At 38.0% G+C, this 13,428-nt stretch overlaps 1 protein-coding gene and 1 non-coding gene across 2 annotated transcripts in view; one reads left to right on the top strand and one right to left on the bottom strand.

The window, feature by feature from the left end:
• Positions 1-13,428, bottom strand: part of LOC149089907 (C-Maf-inducing protein-like) — a 62,913-nt gene that overhangs the window by 34,150 nt on the left and 15,335 nt on the right. The gene's annotated exons all lie outside the window — the stretch shown is intronic.
• TRNAT-GGU (transfer RNA threonine (anticodon GGU)) lies at positions 5,127-5,200 on the top strand. The gene has a single exon. It is a non-coding gene; the product is annotated as a tRNA-Thr (tRNA).

Raw genomic sequence — 13,428 nt, forward strand, 5'->3', positions numbered from 1 at the left:
GCCATCTTGTTGAAATGAGTAAAGATGGATTGAGTCGCTGTATTTATATCCATGATATAAACTTTTCTGGATAATGCATCCACTTTACGAGTAGCTCTGTTTTACCTTGCCTCTTCCTTTTTCTTAGAATTTTTTCTATAGGAAAGGTGTCTTCTAGTGTGGTCTTCGTCATTTCATGTTCGTAAAATGTCCCTTTAATTTTTTCACCCATCAAATCTTTTAGTCTGTAGACGGGTATCTCCCTCGGTATGTATTCATCCACCACGAAAACTTCATGTGTAAAATTAGACTCGTATCCCTTTTCAAAAGGGTGTTTCGTACGAGAAATACGAACCTGGTCACCGATAAAAAACCTTTGTTTTACTTTTTTAACCTTTTTCTTCCCATAGAGGTTGTCCCACACCCTCTTTTCGTTTTCTTTATTAACTTCGGTAGGACTCATCATTATACTCCTGTGAAACTTATTATTATACCCAAAAACCAGATCTTGTAACACGTCTATGTATCTATGCGTGTTATTTTCTGTGAAGTATCGCCACATCCTCGATTTCAGCGTTTTATTGAACCTTTCTGCTATCGCAGCCTTTGTGACGTCATCCTCTGTCGTAAAGAACTTGACCCCTTTTTCCTTCAGAAACTTTTGGAAGACCTTATTCTTGAATTCGGTGCCTTTATCCGTTTGCAGAACATGTGGTTGCCTTTCGACAAATATTTGATCAAACGCTTTCACCACGCTCCGCCCCGTTTTGTCTTTGAGCGGGATGGCCCAAGCATATTTAGACAACACATCAATACACGTTAAGATATACTGATAACCGTCGTTGTATTTTACCAGGTTTCTCATGTCAACTAAATCAGCCTGGAATTGTTGATTCATTGCACCAACTATAATACGGTTCCTGGGGAACTTTTTTCTTCTTTCACGATGGAGTGTGTAAGATTTTTCCCCTTCTAACCACTTTCTTATTTTTGTTCGAGAAAATTCCCCTTTTAGAGCTCGATATAATGGTTCGACACCACCATAACTACCCTCACTCTTCGGATTTCGGTATACATCTTCCATTTTTTTTTTTTTAATCGGAGTGAAAGTGGAACACGGGTTCATTCCTCTTTTATAATGGGGGGGGGGGGGGATAAAACCGGGACCTCCTGACGCGCATGCGTACATCGAACGCCTTTTGCGCCTTTTTCCGGTCCTAGCCTTGACTGTACTAAGTCCTTTGTTCCAGTAACCCCCTTTTCCCACTACTTACATCAAATTTAATTTTAGTGTTTGAATTCTTCATCAGTAGTTCATGATGCATCTACAAAGTAATCTCGAACACTTTTCACTTTGTGGAGGAGCCCTGGGCAGGGAAAAGTAAACAAAAGACCTCAACTTGGGGAAGAATGTCTAATTTTTTTCAACAAAGATATTTTGTTTAAATTTCAAGCCCTAAATTAGTAGAGTTCATGCTTTCTATGATTATTTATTATCCGCGCCCGCGTTGCACTTTGACTTCAACTTGATTAATTTGATTATTCGATTTACATAACTTTTGATTTCCTTGCACTGTACATACATATGTATTCTTTGACATATCAATAAATTTTGGTTTTGCCGGAGATGCCCCCTACCCCCGGGGGCGAAGTGCTTACGTTGCTTCTTGCGGCAGAGCTTGGGTGTCTCGCGGTTTGTCCAGTTTCTCCAATGGAGCCCAGGCAGAAATGAGATCTAGCTTGAACAGTTCCCAACGTTCCAAAAACCTTAGTCGGCAAATGAACTTCCGCAGCGTAACTTTCGTTACTTAAACTGTTCCGTTTGGGTATATGGGATTTTATGGTGACTTTTAAGCATATGGCAATGCTGTTAACAAGCTCGTTTTTTAATGGGAGCCATAAAAATAGTCTGTTCCTCTTTCTCAAACTTTTTCATAGTGACGACTTAACCGAAATTAGCGACGAGTAAACGACGGTTTAATAACATTGTGGTCTATGAGAGCTGGAAAGGTCTGAAGAAAAATGACGACTTAACCGAAGTGACGACTTATTAGGGTGACGACTTAACGAAGTTTTACTGTATTTGTATCCTAGCACCAAAGTCGGCAATAACCTAATAACTTTAGAAACTAGGAGTGGTAATTCAAGTCGATGAAATTCACCTACAGTACCAAAGGATATTCTAGAGGTGTAAAGTTCGATACCCCCTCTCAGTCTTTGCCAAAAGCTTTCCTGACAAAAACGCTATCTGGCAATAAAATGATAAAAAGATAAAATTTACACTTCTTGAGCATGTGCAATTAATAACTGATCAAAAAATTCTTTTTTATTATTTAATTTTTTGTCGGTTCCCTTAACGCACTCCTAGGGGGCCGTTCAAGTATTACGTCAGCAAATTTTCAGCCATTTTTGACCCCTCCCTCCCCTTGTCAGGAAAATTTCATCATCTCTGCCCCCTACCTCCTTTCACATATTGGTGGGATCAGAGATTGTACTGAGGAGGGCTCGTGCCCCCCCCCCCCACAATCAAACGATCAAAAAATCATTTTTAAATGCAAAAAATATTTTTTAAAACCAAAATTGCGAAAGAAAATACCTTTATATGTTATTATAATCAATTTCTGTTAATTTCAATGCTATTCGAAGGCTAAGAAAATTCATTGTGACCCACCCTCTAAGCCATATAACGATAAATCCTTCGCCCGTTTACCAAATGTGGCCCGGGGGGTTATCTGATGTGGTCTGCCCCCTCAAACCTAATTTTGTAAAAATGAACTGAGCGGCACATTTACAGACCGCTTAGGTGACCCATGGCACAATTCCAGAGTATCTAGGCAGCCCGTGGCACAATTCCAGAGTATCTAGGCAGCCCGTGGCACATTTTCAGATCACTCAAGTAGGCCCGTTGCACATTTTTCAGATCACACAAGTAGGCCTGTCGCACATTCACAGATCAATTAGCTGACTCGCGACACAGTTCCAGAACACTTGAGCGATCCGTGGCACATTTAGAAATCCCTTGAGTGACAGTTGGTACAGTTTCAGAGCACTTAAGCGACCCTCAGTGCGGCTCTACATCACTCAAGTTACCCCCGGCACATTTTCAGATTACTTGAGTGATCCGTGGCATAATTACGGATCACTTGATTGATGCGTGATATAGTTCGAGAGTATTTAAGCGGCTCAAACACATTTCTAAATCACTTGAAGGATCCACGAAACATTTAGAGATTACTAAAGTGGCTCTCTAGAAGACTTATCAATAGGGAGATTGTTAGTTTAGGTGCCCATAAACCACAGTTCAGGATGTCATTAAGAATATTTCATACTTTTATAAAGGGTGGTTGATGACGTAAGCATCATCCAAACTCTCCCTCCTCCCTTGTCATCAAAAGACAGCAAATCGGAAACCCCCATCGATGTTGGCGTAATACTTGAATGGCCCCTAACTAAATTTTCACTGGAAATAATGAGTGCTGATATGGGGTCGTACACCATACGAGTGAAGTTTCAGAACGATTCGCCCAGTATTTTTCTAGAAATTCGAGAAAAAATGTCTAAACTCCAAAAAGGACATCAGACTTTTCGAAATATAGTGTATATTGGAGCCCGTAGACTTTTTAATATAAAAAAAAAAAACCTGTCCGTCAACGAGAGGTGTCCGCTAACGGGAAGTGTCCGTTATGGGAGGTTCCACTGCATGTTATTTCATGGGTAAAATATCAATACATAGATTATGAACGGCACACACATTATCTATCGTTTACCGATAACGAAGGATAGACATTCGCGGATCTAATAAATATTAATGGACAGATTCCCACTGAATAACGAAAATGAATTATTATTATTCTCTTTCAGATATAAGTTATTTTTAAACAAAATAAATTCCACCCGTGTGAACAGAATACCGTATTTAGAGTTGTTTGATGCACAGCAGAATATTGTCATTCGTGATACACAACCAACCGTGTTCCGTCTCTACGCTGCAGAAACGATCCGAAAATATACAGAAATCGTTACGAATTCAATCAGTGACAGAAAATAAGAGTCTATTTATAGACGTCGCTTCCTATTATTTTTGTATGTGCGTGTGGGGTAGGGGGGGGGGGTCTGTTTATCGATAAAATGTCTTTATAGATTAATGGGAGGGGGATACGGTGGAAACGTTTTCCGTTGATCGAATAAAAATATATATGTAAGTATTGGCAATTTTTTGAATTGATTTCGTAATGATGAGTGAATTTATAATAACAGGTATAACCTAGAGCGGTGGTTCCCAATCAGGGGTGCGAGATGGTAAAAAAAAGTTGCATGTTGACCGATTATTTAGGAAAATTAAAATTATGATAAAAATTGAATTCCTAGTAAAATATGAATCATACCAATATTTTAACGCCTGATTTTCCAAGTTCTGTTCATAGAAATGTGTCATAAAAATTTTGTGTCATATTGTGTCTTTTTCGATTAGCGATCGTACTTGTTTTCCAATTTCGATTGATAAAAAAAATAATTATTTACATAAACTCTTTCGCTTCCTGGTGTGTTTACTTTAGTACCTCGTGGTATTAGCATGCTGTGCTTAAATTTGATATTGCCGTTGAACACATGACTCAAGAAAAACGTCAAAAAATTTAGACAAGTGTCAAAGAAATATTAGTTTATAGTTGCTGCGGCTGGAATCAATGGGCGAATATTATAACGGGCGATTATATTCAACTAATCTTTTTTTTCCAAATCTCAAAAAAAATGTCAAAAAAATAGTGAGTTTTTTTAGTTTTAATTTTTGAATTAATTTTAAAAAAATTAAGTCAAAATTAAATGTTACCCGTATCACGGAAAATAAATTAAGCAATAAATAAAAGAATGCATAGAAATTGATTATTGGATAATTCATATTATAAATATTACAGAAGAAAAACCTGAATCAAGGAAACAGTTATTTTCTGGATATTATGCTGAGGTGAGCTCGGAAAGAAAAGTCATCACGTCTCCGCCGGGACTCGAACCCAGGCCCTCGTGCATACCGGGCAAGCATGCTACCATCTACCCCACTGGCGACACATGAATCTGCCTTCCTAATTTCAGGCATGCCTCTACTTCAGCGCTTCACGACACTGCGTGAAATTAGGAAGGCAGATTCATGTGTCTCCAGTGGTGTAGATGGTAGCATGCTTGCCCGGTATGCAAGAGGGCCTGGGTTCGAGTCCCGGCGGAGACGTGATGACTTTTCTTTCCGAGCTCACCTCAGCATAATATCCAGAAAATAACTGTTTCCTTGATATCTCTGGCTGAGAAAAAAGCCATCTATATCTCTCTAAAAACCTGAATATTCTAACAGATAAAAGACCAGGGGCGTAGCCAGAAATTTCGTTCGGGGGGGGGACCACTTTCATTTCGGGGGGGGGGACCAAAGTGACAGAACAATATATTTGGCCATCTTTTTCCCTTTTTTCGGTCATTTTCTCACATTTCGGGGGGGGGGGGACCAGACCCCCAAGTCCCCCCCCCCCTGGCTACGCCCTTGTAAAAGACGTATTATCCAAGGGGGTTCGGGAAGGAAAAAAGGTTGAGAACCACTGATCTAGAGAGAGAGAGAGAGAAAGATAACATTATGAATTTTCTAACTCACTATATGCAACAAAATGTCATATAGGGTAGGTGGTCTTGAACACATTTTAAAGATTTTAAAAAAAAAAAATCAACTAGTTGACGTAAAAAGATGCGGTATGTTATTAAATACATAGTGGTTTTTTTTTTCTTTTGAATAATAAAACTATCACATTTCAATATGATCACCTTTCCACCCGTTTAGATGTAATCCAAGCTAGAAGAGGTGATCATATTGGAATGTGGTAGTTTTGTGTAACGCAAATCGTAATAAACACACATTTACCCCTACACTTACAAGCAATTGGCGAGAAATTCTGATGAAGTCAATTTGACGAATAGGCTATAAATATGGTAACCTTGTACTAACCTAACCGCACGTTAGAAAAAGGGAAAGAAGGTGAAGGGGCAGTGCCGGCTTAACGCATGGACCCACCCGGGCACGGTCCGGGGGCCTCAAGAGAAGAGGGATCTCACAAAAACGAGAACCGATTGAAATTTTGGCAAGGCAGGCCCTCCGAAAAATTTATTTTTCCCGGGGACCCATGATGCCATGACGAGTAGTAAGTAAGTAGAAGAAAAGATAGGGGAAAGAAACAAATGAAATGAAAACAGTATAATAGATAAGTACAGATAAGATATAAGGGTAGGTATACGAATTAGATTTCTGTTTTCACCCTCTACCTACCCGTTCTCTTTTGCTCTTATATGTATATAGTAGAAGGATACATCACACGTGGGTAATACGAGAATAGTAATAGACGGAGGAAAAAAAAAATTTTTTTTTTTCATTCATATGGTTACAACAAAATTTCGCGATGATGAAAGCGGAAAGAAAACAAAGAGAACAGATTGGATTTTTTCCACTCGTGTATGGAAGCAATATTACGTCCTTGATCGTCAAGTGGTTAATTATACACTGTTTGTGCATTTCACGTGTGAGGTGGAATTTTCGTGATATAGCGTCATCTGTGAGTGAAATTTTGAACATTTTTATTATTCATAAAAAAAAAAAATCAACGCCTTGATAAGTATTCTGGCGCAAACCGCACTTTTTTATGTCAAAAATGGTTGATTTTTCATTAATTTTTAAAATGTGTCCAAAACTTTTAGCCCAACCTACTATTACTAGTGCCGCCAAAAACCTAGGCCTATCGCTTGGGCGATATTAAGGGGTGATACCGTTAATACTGATATCGCTTGGCCTGTTACCGTGCATGCCCCGCCCAATCGGCATCCATCCAACGCCAGAGAGCAGGACGGAAGTCACATCGTTCATTCTACCAGACCATCCTGCATAATAAAAATCAAACTCGGCTTTTACGACCTCGGCTACAATGCCAAAAAGTGACGGTTCCTATTCCTATAGAACAGTCAGTAGCTCACAACCTGTGGTACGCTCCCCTCCGAAGGGTGGGCCATTTCAAGGGTATATGAAAAATAATCAGCAATGGTGTAAAGCCGGGATTCCCAAACTCCGCCAAGAATTTCTTCGGTTATTAAATGCCAGAATTTTTTTTAAGACCTCCATACGATTGAATGGAGCACAGGGTGAATAAGAATCGTCCAATAGGACCACTGGAACCACACTCTATCTATCTCGAGATGTATGTAATAGAAGAGAATGGTAGCCCAGGGTGATGAGATACTCGCCTAAAGTACCAAACGATTTTTACAGCTATCGCGAATTCGATACCCGATTTGTCCTTGTCAGAAACTTTCCTGACACGGAGGTACAACAGATATGGCGACAACATGACCACAGAAAAAGATTGCTACCGTCGGGAGTCCCTCACCGAGGCGTTAGAACACCAATCCCTCGGTGAGTATATAAAAAAAAAATGTCGAAGGCTGCCGTTCGGAATCGGCAATAAATTATGTACCGGTTTGTGCAGCAGATAACTGTGGTACCACAAAAATAATCAAATAATCGACCACGAGAATCATACTCTATGTATCACGAGATGTACATAGCAGAAGGACCACCCACATACTCTATCGTGAAACGTACACATCAGAAGGACCACAGGAACTATACTCTCGCGAGATTTTTACGTTTTTACGTGATTAATATGTGGTATGTGAAATGATCGCGTCATGAAAAACCTCGTAAAGTGAGATCGCGTAAAGCGGAAAATACCTATGACACAAAAACTCGACATGGGAACAAAATTTCACATAAGCGAAAGACCGGCATCCGTAACAAAGTGAAGATCGATCTGAAACGATTCTCGGAAACTAAAAAAGAGGGGTGGTGGAGGAGTGACAGAGAATCCGAATAGATGATGATACGAACTTCGAAAGTAGTTATGGGGCGGCGTGTCAATAGAGAGGAGTGTAAGAGAGCGCACGAAGTAGTGCTAAGCGACTCGAAGTTGTACACGGCCGACTTGTGCTAGCAAAAAGTGCGTATTGGTAACCTATCACTTCTAAAGGTAGGATAGTGTCTGCCAACTCCACAAACCAGAACGAAAGTGGCATGCCGGCCCTGCAAACCAGAACGAAAGTGGCATGCCTACCCCGCAAACCAGAACGAAATTAATGCCCTCAGGCACTCGCACGAACGTAAGTGACTGTGCAAACAAGAACGGAAGCGGCTGTTCAAGCCCTTCAAAGCAGAACGAAAGTGCAAATGAGAGCGGAAGCGGCTGTTCAAGCCCTAAAAAACAGAACGAAAGGGCGGAAGCGGTTGCCCAAGACCTTCGAAACAGAACGAAAGTGCAAACAAGAGCGGAAGCGGCTGTCCAAACCCTTAGAAACAGAACGAAAGTGCAAACGAGAGCGGAAGCGGCTGTCCAAGCCCTTAGAAACAGAACGAAAGTGCAAACGAGAGCGGAAGCGGCTGTCCAAGCCCTTAGAAACAGAACGAAAGTGCAAACGAGAGCGGAAGCGGCTGTCCAAGCCCTTAGAAACAGAACGAAAGTGCAAACAAGAACGGAAGTGCAAACGAGAGCGGAAGCGGCTGTCCAAGCCCTTAGAAACAGAACGAAAGTGCAAACAAGAACGGAAGTGCAAACGAGAGCGGAAGCGGCTGTCCAAGTCCTTAGAAACAGAACGGAAGTGCAAACGAGAGCGGAAGCGGCTGTCCAAGCTCTTCAATCTAGAAACCAAGACTGTTCCACTTTTGCTGCAACTCATTGGTTACCGTGGGGCTCTGTTACTTTTAAAAAAAATTAAGAAAGCTCGTTGACATGGTTTCCAGAAACCCTACGAAAACTAGAACAATCTTTTAACTTTAATGGGATTTTTTTTTTCAAACCGAAAAAAAAAGCATTGAAAAAAGAACTTAGACATGAATGTTTTCAGTGTTTTTTCAATGCATGTAAATATAAAAACTTAATAGTTATGCTGTCTCTGGAAGCTACTGAAGCCTTTCAGAGTGGCCCTCGCACATGTATGAGGTGTTTTACTTTCAGGCCCAATTGAGAGGTGAAGTTGAATATAGCAAAAGCAAATCGCCGGCTAAAATTCAGTTGTGATAGGTTCATCTTTAATGATTTTTTTTTTTTTTGAGTGAGAAATACGAAAATTAAATAATTTTTACACATAAATTGCAATATAAAAATTAGTAAAAAGTTTCCCCCTTTTTTTTTCAACTGAAATTTTTGTGGAAATGTCAGCAGTTGGAACTTCCGCTTTCATTTGAAAATAATGACAAGCACTGAGTAGTAAGTCTTGAGTTTTTACAGAACTGGTCACACATTTTATCACGTGAAAAGGGGTAAAAATTGAAAATTTTAATCATCGATATCTGAATAAAATTTTCTTCAAATGTTTCGTTATAAATTTTCCTCAATGTTACAAATTTAACTGTTCTGCATTTTTTGATTGGGAACCGTGTAAAAACTCTTACTTTTATACTTCTCCCAATCATTATTTAAAAAAAACGTATTGCAACTGAATTCAAGTTGGTGATTTTCCATATGGAATATCAACCCTTAAACGGACACAGAATTTTTTTCACTTTCCAACGCTTTTCGTGGAACAGACTATATGTTACGGTAGATGTGATAAATCAGTGATTATGCATTATCACCAGATTCATCACATTTACCGTAACATATATATATGGCACCAACGTATAAGTGCTGTTGAAATTAGTGCTTTATGATATAGTTTTCTTCTGAAGTGCTTTGCGGCGTAAAACGTTTGGGAACCACTGGTGTAAAGCAATGGAAAAATTCAAAATTCTACTTCAAAGATTATGAAAAAAACTTAAACTTAAAGAAATAAACTGAAACCTTGATATGACGAAACTCTGTGGACCAAGAAAAATATCGTTGCAGAGGAGTTATCGTTATATCAAGAGGTAGCATTATAATCAGGTGTCGCCAAATTTATGCTGCTAGAATTCAGGTTAGTACACCCTGTAAAGTAGTTTACCACATAATACGGGGGGGGGGGGGTGCTACACAGAAAGTAGCTCTTCCCTGCAACTTCATTAACATTTTTCGTAGGGTAGATAGTGCCAAATATCGATGTTATCAAACAACCTCGAAAGAAGAAACTCCGGTGAGAGGAATTTAAAAATATATTGAAGGTAAAAATTTTGAGTGAAATACAAAGAATACCATTTTGGCGGTTTGAAATTTCCTAAAAAAAAGTATTATTGTAGAGAGAGATTTAGCGTAGTAAACGATATCGTTGTATCGAGAGGAGTTTAGCATTAGGCTAAAGTCACTTCGAAACCAAGATTCGAAAAAATATCGTTGTAGAGGGATTTATCGTTATATCGAGTAACGTTGCAGAGAGGTTTCACTGTAGTTTCACAATTGATGAAAGAAATAGTTTCATGACTAATGAAAGAAATAGTTTCATGATTAATGAAAGAAATAGTTTCATGATTAATGAAAGAAGTAATTTAAATATATATTTACCATTTAAAGAATTCACGAGAATTCAGATTTAATAAAGATTTAGAATCAACGAAAATCAAAATCAATAGAAGAAAGGGTTTCAGAATTAATGGAAGAAATTGTTTCATAATTAAAGAAAGAAATGGTACCAGAATTAATAAAAATTCAGAATTGGTGATAGAAATAATTTTAAAACTAACAAATCAAAAGCTGATAAAAATTCGAAATAAATGAAAGAAATAGTTTTTGTAATATATTAATGGAAGAAGTAATATGATATAAATAATCAAAATTCATAATTAATAAAAACAATTTCTTATTCAATGAAATGAATAGTTTCAAAATTAATGAAAATTCAAAGAATTGAAAATTTTTCTCAGAATTAATAAAAAAAATATTCAGAATTAAGAAAAGAAAAACAATCTCGGAATTAATTGAAGTTCCCAGAATTTGGAAAAAGTGAACAATTAAGAGGAACGTAATTTCAATATTATTAAAAATTCTCAGACTCAAAGATTAATTTTGGAAATAATTGAATTTTCAGAAGGAAGAAAAAAATTTTAGACTTAATTATACTTTTGGACCACCCAGTTTGACTTAGGGCCCTGTGCCCTGATCCCATTGGCTCACCCGTTATTGGCAGAGGAAACCAATGTTGTTGTTTTTTTTAATTTAATCAGGCTTAATTGCCTAAAATCGCTGTTTCGTAAACGGCCTTGCCGTCCTGTCTATCGCGCTTTCTTGTATCTGGTGATGCATATCGTATAATAACAAAAAGGCTATAAAACTATAGCATAAAATTATATTCTTTTATATTTACTCGTTCAAGAACACGCTGGAATCGAGAAAGGAAAAATTCTAAGGCATTCTTTTTTTTAATAGGAGTGGAAATCCGCTTCCCGCTTGTTAAAAATGAAAGCAAAAAAAGGGGCCAAGGAATGTCAGAAACTGGTGTAAATCACTCCATAAAAAATAATAATAATAATAGCAACTGTACAAGAAAACCCTTTCTAAATATCTCTCAAAAAAGACTGAGAAAGGCTGCGTTGTTAGTGATGACGGGGCTTCCGAGGAAGCCGGATTCACGGCCCATAAACATAGTAGTTATGGCAGTGTTTTTTCCCCCCTTGGACAGGAGCCAGTATCTATCCACATGACGTGGCCTTATTGACCCTTTCCTTGAAAAAAAAAAAACTGAGGGAGAAATGCTTGTTCTCATTTGCGATTCATGGACGGCTGGGATCATTAAAATGATCTAATATATCTAAGTAATAATAACAATACTACGTGCTGATAAACTGACATATATATGACAAGGTTTTTATTGCCTGACGATTCTCATTGGAGCTGCCAAACAACAGTAGCTAAAATAGCTCCTTTGTATACATAAAGTCTATGGGGAGGAAGGAATAACATACAAAATATATAACTCTTTTGCTATCTCTCTTCTCTTTACAACTTACTTATCCTGGGTTTTATTTTTGCGGCTGTTCCAAGAACTGTGCTTAGTCACTCGACGGGAATCAGTTTCTTAAAAGTTTTAACTCATCTCATTTACCAGGTAAAGTTCATGGCTCCCACATAGGGAGAAACCGACCCTCTTTCCTAGGGGAATTAGATAGCCATTTTGTGTACAACTATTTACACCATACATCGGTGTTTCCTGAAACTTGTGTTACCCGTGGCTGCCTTTCGCAAGTCATCATCTGCGGCTTCCCGAAATAGTTTAATAGATATTTGTATTTTCACACTTATAAAGGAACCATTTCGAAGCGTAAATAGGCGCACGAATCAATATCTCAATCTCGTCGTGACACCCATGCAGTGTTGCCAACTTGGTTATTCTCCAACTAGATCTGGTCTTTTTTTTCGGCCATTTAGTTAGAAAAAAATACCATCTGGTTGTTTTTCCTGTTGTTTTGTTAGTTGTTTTTCTATTCTTTTTCAAACAAAATTTCCCGTGTAGTAAATAAGTCTATTATTAAATTACGGGGAAAATACGGGACGCATGGTCATCTAAATAATGGCTAAAATTAATTCTGGTTGTTTTAAGCCCAGTTTCTAGTTGTTTTTGTTGAAGAATCTAGTTGGAAATTTCTGTGACTGTTAGAAACACTGCGCCAACGACAAAAGATGGCGAAGCCCTTATGATCCGCGACGCACACTGCTATACATTCTTAACCCATGGCCCACGTGACAGTCATCTGATGTAGCCCGCGACCTCAAATCTAATTTTGTAAAAATGAACTCACCAAACCACTTGAGTGACCCGTGGCTTATCAGATGTACTTAAGTGAGAAAAGAATGGAAAATAAAATTTTGAGAGTAAATACTTGTCATTTGTGATTCATTTGACGGTTGAAATCATTAAAATGATCCACTTCATCTAAGTAATTAATAATAATAATATATATATGTATATATAATAATAATATAATAATAATATATATATGTCAGTTTATTAGCACGTAATGCTAATAAACTGACATATATATGACAAGGTTCTTATTGCTTGCCGATTCGTATTGGAGCTGCAAACAACAGTTGCTGAAATAGCTTCTTTGTAAACATAAAAGTAAAGTGTATGGGGAGGAGGGAATAACACACACAAAATAACTCGTTGCTCTCTCTCTTCTCTTCGCAACTCACTTGTCCCGACTTTTATTTTTGCGGCTGTTCCAAGAACTGTGCTTAGTCAATCACTCGACGGGAACCCATTTCTAAAAAATTTTAACTCGTCTCATTTTCCAGGTAAATAATGACTAGTGATACGTAAATTTCGTATTTGCGAAATAGATATGACAAATGCTAAATTCGCGAATTTTGAAGAATAAATAAGTGCGAAAAGTAGTAAAAAATTTGATTTTTTTACTACTTTTCCCACGAAGTATCAATAATTTGCAGTTTTGAAAACGGAAATTGTTCATAATTTTGCTCAATACTTGCGTTTTACGTCCTATTATGTGCTTGAAAAGCCAATATT

This window comes from Pholcus phalangioides, unplaced genomic scaffold, assembly GCF_987345545.1.
Source record: "Pholcus phalangioides strain wild (caught in Gottingen) unplaced genomic scaffold, Ppha-v1.0 ptg000001l_1, whole genome shotgun sequence".
Taxonomy (NCBI): Eukaryota; Metazoa; Arthropoda; class Arachnida; order Araneae; family Pholcidae; genus Pholcus; species Pholcus phalangioides.